The 14830-nt window shown below is 38.7% G+C and overlaps 1 protein-coding gene across 1 annotated transcript in view; it reads right to left on the bottom strand.

Annotated features, from left to right (window-relative positions):
• NELL1 (neural EGFL like 1) overlaps positions 1–14830 on the bottom strand; it is a gene marked incomplete in the record, with an annotated part of 909119 nt that overhangs the window by 340275 nt on the left and 554014 nt on the right.

Below are 14830 nucleotides of genomic sequence, written 5' to 3'. Positions count from 1 at the left end.
ACAGGAACGAAAATGAGGGGGAAAAATTGAGAGATAAGATATTTGCGAGACACAGACATAATTTGTTATCTGTTAATGAGGATTTGTATAGTATTATCAACTGGACTGAGATGTGTATCATTCTGGGTAAAAATCTCTTTATGATTTAAATGATGTATAGCGATTGAATGTATAAATAATAATAGAAAAAATATGGCACACAACCAGGGACTACTGTTCTTTGGTTTTATTTAAGATAAATATTCTCTACATATAACCTAAGCTGATGAAGACATGTCAATTACAGTTGATTGCCATCTATAATAGAAACAGTGGTTAAGGGACCAGTAGTTGGTGCAATGGCTATGTCACTGGACTCCCATGTAGTCGATTATGGTTCAAGCTCCGGACTTGGCAGCTTAAACTCATGCTGGGTGCGTGTGCATGCATGCCCAAAATCCCGAGAGGGGAATGGAGGAGAAGGGACTACAGCGTGGCCATCTCCCCTGGGGGGTGATTTCTCACTTTCTGTATCTCTGTTCCTCTCTGTCTTTCTTGTGAGCACAAGTGCCTTATAGCAAAAATCTCTTTTTTAAAAAAAAGTACCCTAGTAGTTAAATACTTCAAATATTTTGCAAGTAACCACTACCCAACACAGATCATAATCAAACAAGTAGCCTACAGATTGACTGTGATATCTTTTAATAATGTTGCCTAAAGAAAGTTTTCTGGCCCATTGAGAATTGCTACTTAAGAAAGAAAGATAGTTTTAGCCTGATTGCTCAACAGAAAGTCAATGTTCAGTAGCTTGTTCTAAAATAAAATTGACTAGTATATACTTATATGGCTGTACTAATCTCATGAGTCATTTCAGACGTGACAATTACGGATAACAAACATCTATATAACTCACCAGAGTGCAACCTCAAAATGCACTCAGAAGATCCAGCATTTGTCTAAGTGTCAAATTTTCACTCCTCTGAGATTCAGGCTGGTTTGACATGTTTCCCTTAAGCCCCTGGGGATGTAGTTATTGTCTACAGGGCTGCAAACTTGAAAAGGTAAGCACTAACTTTGGTAAGTGATGGAAAGTGCTCCAAGTGCATCCAAGAGACTCTTTCTTATCTATTAGAAATACACTTGAAGGAAAGGAATATTGAAGGCCAGGACATGACTACCTCAAGGTCTGTCTAGATAAGCCAAAAGAATACAACCAATATATTGTATTTTGTGGTATAGAAGTCCCCTCCCTTGCCCCAATCTTAGTGAAGCACTGTGACTGGTTTTAAGATTACAAGCTCAAAATTCCTTATCAAGCTGATGAACAGCAATATCTCTTAATAACTCAGACTACACAATAAGTCTCATTTTCTAGTTTCAGACACATTTTTCAAAGTGAGGATTATTGAAACTTTAAACATCATAATTTTCTCTGGTCCTAGAGACTATTCCTTCTCTTAGAATCAATCAGTATTAAAAAGTGTCTCACCTCCCTCTTGAAGACTACAATACATGCACCTCTAACTTTAGTACCAGTACTTGTTAGTAAGCTATAGCATGACAGGGAGACTGTGAGGTAGTTTAAAGTTATTTAATATTACTTAATACTGCAGTTAATACTCATGTTAAGTTTTCTACCAGTCTACAGTTTTCTATTTTATTTTATAATTTCTTATTCACATTCAATGATGCACATCTTTGTGAGGTACTGCCAATCTACTTACATAAATAATAACAAGAAGAAGAAGGGGCCAGCAGGTGGGATGTTGGTTAAGGTGCTGGACTCCCACATGGTCAACCACAGTTCTAGCAACAGACTTGTTGACTTGAAAATCAAGCTGGTTATGTGTACATGCCAAAAATTCCAAGAGAAGAATGGAGAAGGGACTGTGATGTGACCATCAGCTGGGGTGGGGGGTGATTTCTCACTTTTTCTCTCTGTCTCTTTCTGTCTGTCTCTGTCTCTCTCAAGCAAGCAAATGCACCTTATGGCAAAATGATAATAATAGATGTTCATCTAAAATACATGAGCATTTCTGAGGATAGAGTAGTAGGGGTAAGACAAAGTCCCTATCACTTATCTTTTCCAGCCTTCAAAATGGAATGATATTGAAATGGTTATTCTAAGTTTCTTTTCTTCCCTGACCAAATAATAGCTTTTTCCCTTCTATGTGGAAAACTATTTTGTGAGACTGATGAAGAGTGGTTCACGTGTTCTGGAGACCATGGCTCCAACACAACACATGCCATCTCTTTCCTTGGACCTTCCACTTGGGCAAAATGATATCCCAGAACATCCTATATCCATGTCATCAGTAGAACAACAATCCAACCTGGTTCCTGCATCCACTGCTCTAGCTTCTCCCTCTACATATAAGAGGAAGAGGAAGGCCCTCCCTAAAGTGAGATCTGACTATCCTGGAGAGGCCAAGCTAAAGGCAGCAATGTGATTCTCACACGGTCCCACATCTATTCTCTACCGATTTGAACCTCTAAGAGTAGAAAAGAATGACACCTGAAACCTCAAGTAAATGGTGGCACAGTAATATGCCATTTGTAAGGAACAAAATGACCCTGAGTTTATCTGCTGGAAGTTCAAAGTTAAATGACCAAGCCAGTCAGCATAGTGGTTAAAGGGGCTGGATCCTACATGGCCCGGTGGCTTGAAAAACATGCTAGGTGTGTGTGCATAGGTTCCAAATTCCTAAAAGGAGAAATGAAGGAGAAGGGATTGTGGTTTCACTGTACTCAAAGGGGAGTATTTTCACATTTTCATTTTCCTTCTCTTTCTCTTTTTTTTCTCATGCTCTTCTCTTTTCTCTCTCTCTCTCCACCTGTCCCCCAGAAAGTGCACATGCTCATAGCAAATTGAAACAAACAAACAAATAAAAAAAAAAAAAGAAGAAGAAGAAAAAGGAAGTTAAATGACCTATAGGGAAACTTTTTCCATGCTATTATTATAGGTCACATAGTGGGATGCTGCTCCAAGTCTAATGAATATTTCCCATGAGTCACCATGTTTCCCATTGGTCCAGACACATGACAAGTCTATCTTACTCAACAGCATATTCCACACTTGGGTGGGTGGGTGTCTCTATCAGCATCTTGCATCATGAAAGGCAGAATTTCTCATTTTAACTTCCCTCTATCAAATATATATTAAGATGGTCCAACCCCGCAGTAGATAAAATGGGAGATGCAATGATATGCATGACAAAGATGTTTTAACAACATTATTAAACAATCAATGAATTGATATCTATCACATGCCTAAATGTATGTATGTGTGAATAATATTTATGAAGTATTACTGAGTAAGAATAAGGGAGGTTTCTAAAGTATATCTTATCTGCACAGTGAAACTAAAGAAAGATAGTAAAAAGAAAAGTTTTACTAAACTTTTGTTAATTGTGCTGATAATAACACTAATAACTGCTAGTATGTAATGAGCAACTGCTAGTTTCCAAATACCGTGCTAAGTACTATACGTGTATTCTCATTTTTTTTACACTTGTCATGTAAGTATGTAGAGTTCTCTTTCACAGGTTAAAAAAAAAAACTAATGTTTAAAGAATAAAATTTACTTTTTAAACTATGTGATTTTATATCTACCTTTCACAGGTGAAAAAAACTGACCTGGCCAATAAAACATTCTAGTAAACAGAAGTACCAGAATTCAAATCTCAAGTGTCTGCCTCCAAAGCTCATGCACTTAGTGATAGTGATGGGAATTCTTTTATATCAGCACCATCTCTTCTATTAGCAACATCTGTCTTAGCTGATAGGTGTGTCTTCTGCTGCCCACGCAGGAGCAGGCTGTATTTTCTTTTACATTTTTTGAATCTCATGAAAAGAAAGGAAACAAATGCTTTTGGGATATCCATTTTCAGTTCTATACTAGGTTACTCACCTTCAGCAAAACCCTTTGTTCCTTTGAAGTTTATTTTGCTAATTCTCCCAACCTTTCCCTCTCCACTGCAATCCCCATCTATTGACTTCTCCTATCATCCCTCTCTGATTTCAGCATCAGCCCAACCTCTTCACTATCCTGTGTATGACTGAATTTCATGTATTTTTTTAAAAGAGAAACTTTTGCTATAGAGCATGTATGCTCGCTGGAGATACAGAGAGATAGAAAGTGAGAAATCCCCCCACCCCCAGAGGGGATGGCCACACTGCAATCCCTTCTCCATTTTCAGGATTGTGGGCATACACACACACACACACACACACACACACATGCCTGCGATGAGTTTTAAGATGCCTTAAATAAAAAATCTGAGTGCCCAAAATATTCCAGGACTTGAACCTCAGTTGAATACATGGGAGTTCAGCAAGTTAACCATTACACCATCTGCTGATCCTGCATTTTACATTTTATTAAAGAAATAGAATGTATCGCATCATAACATCTTAGATTTACCAGCAGCAAATCTACAATTTCCTATATTCTACCTCTTACTTTTTCTCATGCAACAGTCAGTGGAGAAATGATTATAGTTTGGTCTCAACTAAGGTAAAGTTGTGGGCGTGGGAACTATACTTGCATTCAGAATATATCATGAAGAGATATATGACAGGCTTGTTGAAGAGCTGATATAAAAACATCAAAGAGGTAAAATCAAGGAAAACATTTATATTTTTCACCTAGACAACCAGCAGAATAGGGATCCCACTGCTTTGAATGAGAAAACTATAGAAAAGGGCAGTCTACTTTGTAGAGAATCAAGGGTTCTATTTTGGTGGTGCTGGGTTGGAAATCCTGTTAGGCATCCAAGTGTACCTTTCCAAGATGACTATATGACTCTAGAGAAATCAGGGAAGAGGTTAGGGCAGAAGATACAAACTTCACAGTAAATAGCATACAGATGGCATTTAAAACCCTTAATTTTTGGACATAATGACCAAGAACAGGAAGGGAGAAGATATTAAACCCTATGTTTAGTGAATAGAAAGAAGAATCCATCAAAGAATCACTTGAGTTGCCTGACTTAGGAAGAATTCTACGATAGTGTGAGAATCTCTGAAACAAATGTTTTGAGGAAAAAAAAAAGATCAATGATTTCAAATGTTGCTGAGAAAGTTGAGTTATCTTCATCGAACTAAAGTCTAATCACTGGAATATCTTTGTCTTTTCCCCGACAGATAACCAGAACCTAACATAATGCCTGGTTCACAGTAGGTACACAAAAATAATTGTTGAATAAATTTCTATGTGGACAGCCCTGACTTACTGAGTTGTTGGAAAAGTTACAACATATTTTTTCTATGCAAAAATGCATCTTGACTTTTTTGACAACCCAATATAAACTGATTCCAGTACCAAAAAACAAATAAATAAAAGAATTTTAGTGATATTATGGATAGGAATTCCAAGAAGAGAAAAAAACTTGAATTTTAAGGCTAAAGAAAACAAGGTAAGTGGGATGAAGAAAGAACCATTCAACTTGGTGACAAAGAAGTATCACGAAAGAAATCCAAGACAGACTTAAATATTTAAGAATATCTATGTCTTCCCCAAAAATTTTAATCACAAAACTGAGTGCACAAAGTATTCTACAAAACTAAGGTAATGAGGAGCATTACAGAAACATTTATACTTGTTTATCTGGTTTTTTTTCTTTTTCCATTTTTATTATTTTCTTTTATGCACTCAATCGCATTTACCTTGCAAAGTGAATATGCCAACATGTGTACATTTCTCACCAGTCCAGTTGATAATACTATAAAGTTATCTTCAACAGATAATAACCCATTTCCTTATCCTGTAAATGCTTTTCCTCTCTATTTTTCTCCTTAATGTCCTTCCTCAGACTCTACTCCTTCACCCCGCCTCTTCCCACACTGTAGCTGGTATTCACAGCCATTTATTATGTTTCTATATCCTTCAGTCATTCAGTTTTGGTCATAAAGTACAGCCTTGATAACTTTATTTCAGATCCTGTTTTATCAAGGTATGTGCAATTGCTCCATTGGAATATTATGGAGAACATTTAACCTTTCAGGGTGGGATAGGCATGGTCCTGTGTGTTTTCCTCCTGGGGACTGATTCCAGATCCCCATGGATAAGACACAGAGCTCAGTCCTGGCTCATAACAGCATTCAGGAAGAACAACGAAGCTATTATGGGCTATTTGGCCGATATGTCAGTAAAAACCAGTTTTTAGACAACTCACAAATTTGAAAGAGGTAAACTGCCAATCTGCAGTCCATAAGTCATGTAAAACCTCATTTCTACTAGCTTTTCTTCCACAGGAGAACTACAGGCAGAAGTATGTTTCCCAAGGAGCTGCCTGGCCCTCTTTTATTTAATAATGTGTGTCTAGTAACTTGTCATGTTTCCTTGCTGCTTTGATTGCCCAGAATAAGTTCTTTCCAGCTCTAAATTCAGACCATATTAGAGTTACTGAACAAGTGAATGAGTCTAAAAGGAACCAGATAAGTAAGATTTTTGAAACACATACTGTGCAAACAGGAAGCCACCTTTAGCTGCTCACAGCCTCTCAGATCAGGCTAAAGGATTTGATCATTTCTGGCATAATATTTATTATCTGTAAGACATTCAGTACCTATGGAAATTAAGCATAAAATAGAACACACACATTTTATATATGTAACAGATTGCCTCTTTGAACTTAAATAGTAGGTCCTCTAGTGACATTTTTTCAAAACATTAAGATTGTTTATTACATACACATTTTACATTGCCATTTTTTCTTTGATTTCAGAATGGTCATCTAAATTCAGTAGCAACTAATACATCAAGCTGTAAGAGCAGAGATGATTTGAGTCAAATAAATTGGCCACTTATCATTTTGCATCAATATGTATCTATTGAGCACCCATGATGCCCAAGGTCTTCTGTCAGTGCCAAAGGTCACTATCTGTAAACAGTATAACAAGACATGATACATTGAAAACTGCATGCAGAATTGAAAAGATCAAGGAGAAATGGGATTTGAACAGGACTGTGAAGGATAAGATTCCAGTTCAAATGGAAGAATAAGTGAAAAAAAAAATCACTGCAGTATAATAAATGATCACAAGGAGAGGGAAAGGGGCATGAAGTCCTCTGGTCTGAGCTGTTAGGAAAATGGTTAATTAACTCTCAAGTGAGAGCAATCAGGGCATGGAAAAGGATGACAGAATAAGAGATGAGGCTTGACATACCAGATAAGGCTTGAGTACTTTGTAAAGTTTATAGAGAGTTTATAGACTTTATTCTAAAGGAAACAGCTTTTTTATTTCATTTTCTTTTATTATTATTATTATTATTATTATTATTATTATTATTATTATTATTAGGTATGCGCCATAGGGTGCATTCACTTGCCAGAGAAAAACAGTGAAAGGGAAAGTGAGAAATCATCTCGCCCTCCCTCTCCCCAGGAGTAGATGGCCATGCTGCAGTCCCTTCTCCTCCATTCTTCTCTTGGGATTTTGGGCATGCACACACATGTGCCCAGCATGATTTTCAAGTCGCCAGGTTCAAGACTTGAACTCCATATGGGACTTAAGTGCCTTAATCACCATGCCACCTGCTGGCTCCAAAGAAATAACATTCTAGGAGGAAAAACTGTGATGTCTTTTTACATCATTTTATAGCCCACCTCCCAGGTCTTTACATATTTCAAAGTAGCACTATAGCTTTGCGGGCTCTTGATATACTAGTTCTTACCATATGTTAATATGCATAATCCACTGTTAAGAGCATTTTATAATATGTGATTGGACTTAACCAATTAAGACTAAGAGATTTTTGCCAACCACACTCACATCAGTCTTGTCTTTGCTTGTGATTTATGGTCAGATCATCTGATGGTCCTTAAAAAAGTTGAAAGCCCCACTTCATAGAGGAACATAACCTGATCCAATTATTTCCATATGACCTTGAAGGGAATCTTAAACACTACCAAGGGGACACTCTTCCACATCATGGATGGACAATTTTAAGTGGCTCTAATTGCTGAAAGTACAGTCTACATCTGCTGCAAAGATTCTTTCTATTGATTGAGTCTGATACTGAGCTGCCTCTAATCTACCTGCTTTATGACTTTATCAGTCAATACAACATGGGGTTCAGTTTAAAATCCTTTCTTAAACAGTTTTGAAATTGCTCTATAACCAGGGATGCACTCTTAGAAATACACTCACAATCCGTAAGCGTTTATCAATATGAATGTGCTTTTACGAATGAATCTGGATCTAATTGCTTCAAACCATCCTATAATGTCAATCTTACTCCTCATCATTCTCTCCAACATTTTGTCGGAACACCTTGAGGCAGAATTTTAGCTTGGTACCTTCCTGAATTCTTCCTCATTACCTTAACCATGTTTCAAATCTATGTCTTGAGTGGTGTAAGTACTTTGCCAAAGGCTTCCTACTTCTCTTGCTATTTGCTTCGAAATCCCCAAATTTCATCTTCCTTGACTCACAATCCACTAGTTTATCAATTTTATTATCTTCTGTGATACTTTACTATAACAACTTATCTTTCTTCTCTACCTCTCCCTTCATCTTATATTGCCTACAAATCTCTGAAAACATCTTTGTTCATACGAGATGTCTGCATTATTTATTCAGGATTTCATTTACATCATTAACGTGAGCTGTCAAATTAATCTTTCCATCTATATCAAAGCTTCTCTGGCCTTGTTTCTAGCTTTCTGTGTTCTCCTTGTACATGGTTTTCAACAACCCATCAAATGGGAATTTTTAGGAAATAGCTAGTTCATTCATACATACACTCAATACAAACATGCTCATAATGAATACTTTCAGAGCACTATAGGATTTGGAAGTGCCTAACGACATAGATTTACCCATGTTCCTGAAATTTCTATAGTGAACTGAATTTTAATGTAACAATTTTCTTAGAACACCCATTACATATTAGCTAGTTGACTTTGAAGTCAACTTGAATATCTACCGTTAGGAACAGTAGCTTCTTTAGCTTCAGGATAAGGCATAGGTTTCCTTTGTACTTCTGTGTCTCATGCAGACTTGTGCTTTGTTGTAAAATACTCTAGTTATTTAAGTGTGTATCCCATTAAGGAGGAATCTTCATAAGTTTACTTACTAAGAAACATCCGAGAAGTATAACAAGCAGAGCTCTGCGCTAACTGTTGGTTACAGGGTGCATATGCCATGGCCTGCAAGAAACAGATGACTGTAGCCTGGAAAGATGAGGCTGTGCTAGTGTTTGGAGCTGTCTTGGGAGCAGCAAAGAGTGATGATCACCCAACACGTGAGCAAGAAGGGAGGCTGTGTTGTCATAACCTGTAAAGTCATTAATGAATTCTCTTGCATGATTTAAAAAGAAAAATGGGACAAAGGACGATGGATTAACCTATGTACTTCTCTAGACAAGAGGAATTTTTTCAGGCAACACTAAGAGTTTAACACCTCCCTCCCACCAGAAGGTAACAATTTCATATTTGAGGGATTAGCAGAAGGCATAATGGTTACATTGCTAGACTCCAACATGGCCGACTGTGGCTTGAGTCCTGGAACATGCAGCTTGAAACTCACACCGGGCATGCGTGCATGCATGGCCAAGATCCAGAGAGGAGAATGGAGAAGGGACTGCGGCATGGCCAGCCCCCTTGGGGGGTCGGGGGGTGATTTCTCACTTTCTTTGTCTCTGTCTCTGTTTCTCTGGCAAGCATATGCACTCTATAGCAAAAATCTTTCTCAAACAAAAATTTCATATTTGAGTATGTGTTTCACAAGCAAGTCCCAATGGGATAATGGAGCATGCACTGGGAGTTGGGGGCCTCAGTTCAAGCATAGTCCCACCACCCATCTCTCCAAGACGGATTCCCTGCAGTCTTCTTCTCCTGGCCCTTGGTATTCCTTTCTGCCTCCCCATCCTCATCCAGCCACCACTGTTGCATCAGTGTCCTGAGCACAGAAATAAGGAAGATCAGGGTTGGGCATACACATTCACTTATAGATGAAGCACAGTGATGCCATCCTAACTTTGAGCTGGTAGTACCATGGTGCATTCCACAGGTGATCTGGGGGATAGAACAGAGATGCAATGTCCTTGGGGCTCTCCCTCTGATGTGAACTGGGGTGGAAGGCTAGAGATAAAGGGAGATACCTGACAGGACTTCTCTATCCCAGACCAATCCCAGTGCATTGATCAGAGGGCAGGGAACTCCACAGTTCATGGGCCATGCTAATGTGTCAAACTGTGGGATGAATGGGCCTGAAGCTCTTATAAGTCTCAGCATTCACCCCAAGAGGATCCCCTGCCCAAGGGAAAAGCATTAACTAGCAAGTGCAAAATACCATGACAGGAGGAAAAGGAGCCATTCAGTAGCTCTAAAATCACATTTGGGAGCTAGCCAGTGGCATGGTGGTTAGAATAGCCGAATCCCACATAGCTAACTCCATTGTTCAAGTCCTAGATACAGCAGCTTAAGAAACATGCTAGGCATACATATGCACATGCTTAAAATCTTGACAGGAGAAATGGAGGAGGGTGAATTGTGGCATGGCCATTCCCCATGGGGGGGTAGTTTCTCATTTTCCTTATCTTTCATTTCCTCTCTCCCTCTCTCTCTCTCTCTCTCTCTCTCTCTCTCTAGCACATGTGCCCTCTAACGAATATCTTTTAAAAGTAGGTTTTTCTTGTATTTTGAACAAGGAGCCTACACTCACTTTTCTCTGAGCTTTGCAAATTACATAGCCAGTCTTGCCTGTAGATTTCTATTACTTGCAATGAAAGGAATCCTAACTAATACATTATGTCTTGCACATGGCTCTATATTGTGCATAATTCTTTATAAGCCCCTTTCACATGAGATAATACCATTTTGTAAATTGTTCTACTGGGTTAGAAGCATTTATTCAAATCTTTCTCTAGCACTAAATAGTGAAATCCCCAAGGGCTTTGACTTATTTGCCTTTTGCTCTTTTGGTGCCCGGAACTATGTTCCAGATACAAAATTCACACTGGCTGTATGCTTATCAGATAAATGTCAATATTATCAGTCATTAAGACAAGATCACCACAAAGATCACATCTCATCCAGAGGTAACGACAGATAAGAGAGAAGGCTTAGCCTATCACCTATGTATTGACGACCGACCATGTGGTGAAAGCCTGCTTTCCATTCCGGAGTGAAGGCAGGAATGGGAAGGCAGATAAATACTGTTCTGCAGACAACCTTAAACCTCATGTCAGGTTATGCAAATCTGATAGGAAGCAGTTTGCAAGTCTTCTTTCCATTTAACCCCTAATGCCAAAATATTTAGCAACACCTGTTGCATGGATTCAAAAGTACTTTAGTCCATTTATCAAATATATGAACAAAATTTTATTTAAAAAATTGTAGACTATTATTGTATTCTCTTCCTTTTTTTTCTTGTTGATTTTTAGCTTGGGGAGGCGGAGAGAGAGCGAGAGAAGGAGAAAGAAAAAGTGAACAGCCACGAAAGGAGAAGAGGAAGGGAACGGGAATTTGAAAAGGAATGAAGAGCCAGCCCCGGAGTATAGTGTGTAAGCACTATACAGAAGGAGCTTACCCACTGTACAGTCTCACAGGGCCTAACCACCCTTTGAATCCTGGACCTAGTGGTTTGAAAAAACATGCTGGCCAGGGATCAGCAGTTAGCGTAATGGCTATGTAGCTGGACTCCCATGTAGTCGACCATGGTTCGCATCCCGGACCTGGTGGCTTAAAACTCACGCCGGGCATGTGTGCGTGCGTGCCCAAGATCCCAAGAGGAGAATGGAGGAGAAGGGATTGTGGCGTGACCATCCCCTTTGGGGGGTGATTTCTCGCTTCTGTCTCTCTGTCTCTCTCTGTCTGTCTGGCGAGCACACGCGCCCTATAGTGAAAACCACTCCAAAAAAAAAAAAAAATCATGCTGGCCATGTGTTTGCCTAGGATTCTGATGGGATAAAGAAATGGAGAAAAAGGCATTGCGGCATGACTAAGCCCCATCAGAGTGGTGTGTTTGTGTGTGTGTGTGTGTGTGTGTTTCCCTCCCTCACTGTCTCATTTAAATTATTTATTTATTTATTTATTTTCAATTTGCTATAGAGCACATGTGCTCACCAGAGAAAGGAAGAAAGTGAGACAGAAGGCCATCAGGTCTGGGACTCCAACAACGGTTGGCCATGTGGGAGTCCAGAGCCTTAACCACTACAACACCTACCAGGCCTCCCTCTGTGTATTTATTTCTTTTTCATGTGTGGGCACCCTGTGGATATTAAAAAAAATAATAAAAAAAGAGAGGGCTGAGGGGAGGGAAGTAACTAAAAGTAGTCTCACTATGCCACTAGCTGGGTTAAATCAGATTCAACTTGGTCTTATTTGAGATTTATCAATTTATCTGTGAAATAGAATACTGCTATCAACCTCCCAGGGTTATGGTAGAAACAAATGAGATAACATTTGTGAACACGCCCAGCAAGGTATCTCAGTGACAGTCATGGAACCCAAATGAGTATTTTCCAACCGTGTGAAGAAAAAACTCCTCAGACGGGCATCAGCTGCCAGGAAAGCCCATCTGAACGACTTCGCACCAATTAGTATTGTTTTAGAAACTGCAGCCTCGTGTTATACTTGCTAATGGAAGTGTTGACAGTGTTTATTTCTACCCAGATTAGTCAACTCTGTGAACGCTACCACATCTGGAAAAAAAGCATTTTATATAGTCAAAATTTTAAAAAAGAATTAGTTTAAGTTGCTGGGTTATCCTTGCCCAACTCCTACTATAAATGTTTCAGTTGCAGGTGGGAAAGTTACCTATACAATGGATGCCTGGAAGTGGAGACCCAATTTGGGTATTTTAGTCAGGTTTAGGGGAATCCATGAACTGCCATGATCCTCCCCTCCTACCCTATTCTACCCTTTCTTCCTCCTCCTCTTCTTTATTCTTCATTGTAACACTGATGTTTAGCTTGTATAGAATTTTATAGTTTAAAACACACTGATATATGTTCCCTTAGAAATTCCTTTTACAAAAATTAATTTTATTAATGATAGCACATGCAAAAGAGAAAAAGAAAGAGAAGCATCCTTCGCAAGGCTTGGACATTTCGCAATCCTCTTTTCCCTTACACTCCAGGTCAACAGGGTCTTTGTCACATGTGCATATGCCTCGTGTATTTTCAAGCCAATCCTGAGATCTGAACCATTGTCGGCCACGTGGCTTCCAGCACTCCAGTTCAGTTTGCTACCCACTGTGCCGCCGGGATGGGCTGACCACCTTAGTATTTCTTTGTAAGAATATTGTTGAATAAACAGAATGATACCAACACAATTTTAATATGCAAAACTCGAAAAGTTACAATGCAAGAGTAATAAAAACAGATCCAAACCCCAGCTTCCCAAGCTCTTTGTCCAATTCTTGCCACTGCATCTTATTACTTCCTCAGGTAACAGTTATAAAACAGAGTTCTCTCTCTTACTGAGGCCAACACAACTGACCATGAAAATCACTTTAAGAAAATTATTTTCCCTAACTCACAGCTTTCAAGGGAAAATATGTTTTCCCTCAGAGCCCATGGATACCAAGAACATTATTTGAACTCATATTTTTCATAGTTGGACTGCCAAATTCTGCAGAGGTGAAGCTGCCACTTATCACAATGGCAAGAGAACACTTGGCAAACGCAAACTCACTGAACAGGGCAATTAATATTATTTTACGAGGTAACATAATTCTGGGGGAAAAGATGCATTAGAATCCAATACCTACATCCTCCTCAGATTTACAGCATTAGCACACAGGCACCAGCAATGGGCTTGATAATCCATGAAGCTAGATTCATGCTTTGTTTTTGTGAATTGCTTTGGAAATAGTCTCAGCCTTCTTTTAAAAGCTGGGCACTAGCTTATTTGCCTCATGAAATTTAAAACACGCACACACAAATAATTGCATACATAAATTCCCACTAGTAAAGATGAAATAATGTAGAATTCAGAACAATAAGTAAGTGTTCTTTGTCCACACACCCATGGGTTAAATAAGGTGAATAGTTTGCCTGATTTTAGTCAATGTATTTACATAAATATGAGTACAGACATTTGTGAATAATAACTCAGTTACATGCTGGCACTATATGTATTATTCTGTAATTTAACTTATTTTTCCTCTCAAAAATTTATCTTGAGAATCTTTTGGTGTGCATGTGTATAGCTGTGTTTGTGTGTTTGTGTGCGTGTGTGCATACATATGCTTAGCATTTCAAACTACTGCATTCCGTTCCATGAAATAAACATGCCTAAATCAACGTAATCTTTTCATTACTGAGAAATATTTTGGTTGTTTCGTTTTCAATGAATACAACAATATGCAAAAAAACATCAGGATATGTGCGTTTTCCTCCTTCTTGCAAGCTTGTGCTTTTCTAGAATTTATTTCAAGAGGCAAAATTGATGGAATCAGAGAATACTTTCTTTGAATGTCAATAGATTTTGTCAAATGGCTGTTCAAAAAAGAGTTTTGCCAGTTGATACTCTCGGGCATGTATGAGGCTGTTTATCCCACCCTCACCAACCCAGAATAAAAATTATCCACCAACCCGATATGTGAACACGGTGACTGTCACTGTAAATCATTTTTGTCTTGCTACAAGCAAGTCTTCTCTGCAGAGGCTGATAATGTGATAACTGTGTCCTCAGGAAACTTACTTACCCTCTCTGGGTCTCAATTTCACCACCTCTGAAATGAGAATGGTATTAACACCTATCTAGTAGGGGTGTCTGCTGGATTTTTGCTCATGCTGCCTCTTTTTTCACTGTGATTGCGTCTCTTTCCCCTTTGATTGATTTAATCAGTTGACACATAGTTTATGAACACCTGCAGTGTTCCTGCCACCATTCTA

This window comes from Tupaia chinensis, unplaced genomic scaffold (genome assembly GCF_000334495.1).
Source record: "Tupaia chinensis unplaced genomic scaffold, TupChi_1.0 Scaffold000196_1, whole genome shotgun sequence".
NCBI classification, from domain to species: domain Eukaryota; kingdom Metazoa; phylum Chordata; class Mammalia; order Scandentia; family Tupaiidae; genus Tupaia; species Tupaia belangeri.
The sequence above is the reverse complement of the archived record's forward strand: the minus strand, read 5'-3'. Positions and strand labels throughout refer to the sequence as shown.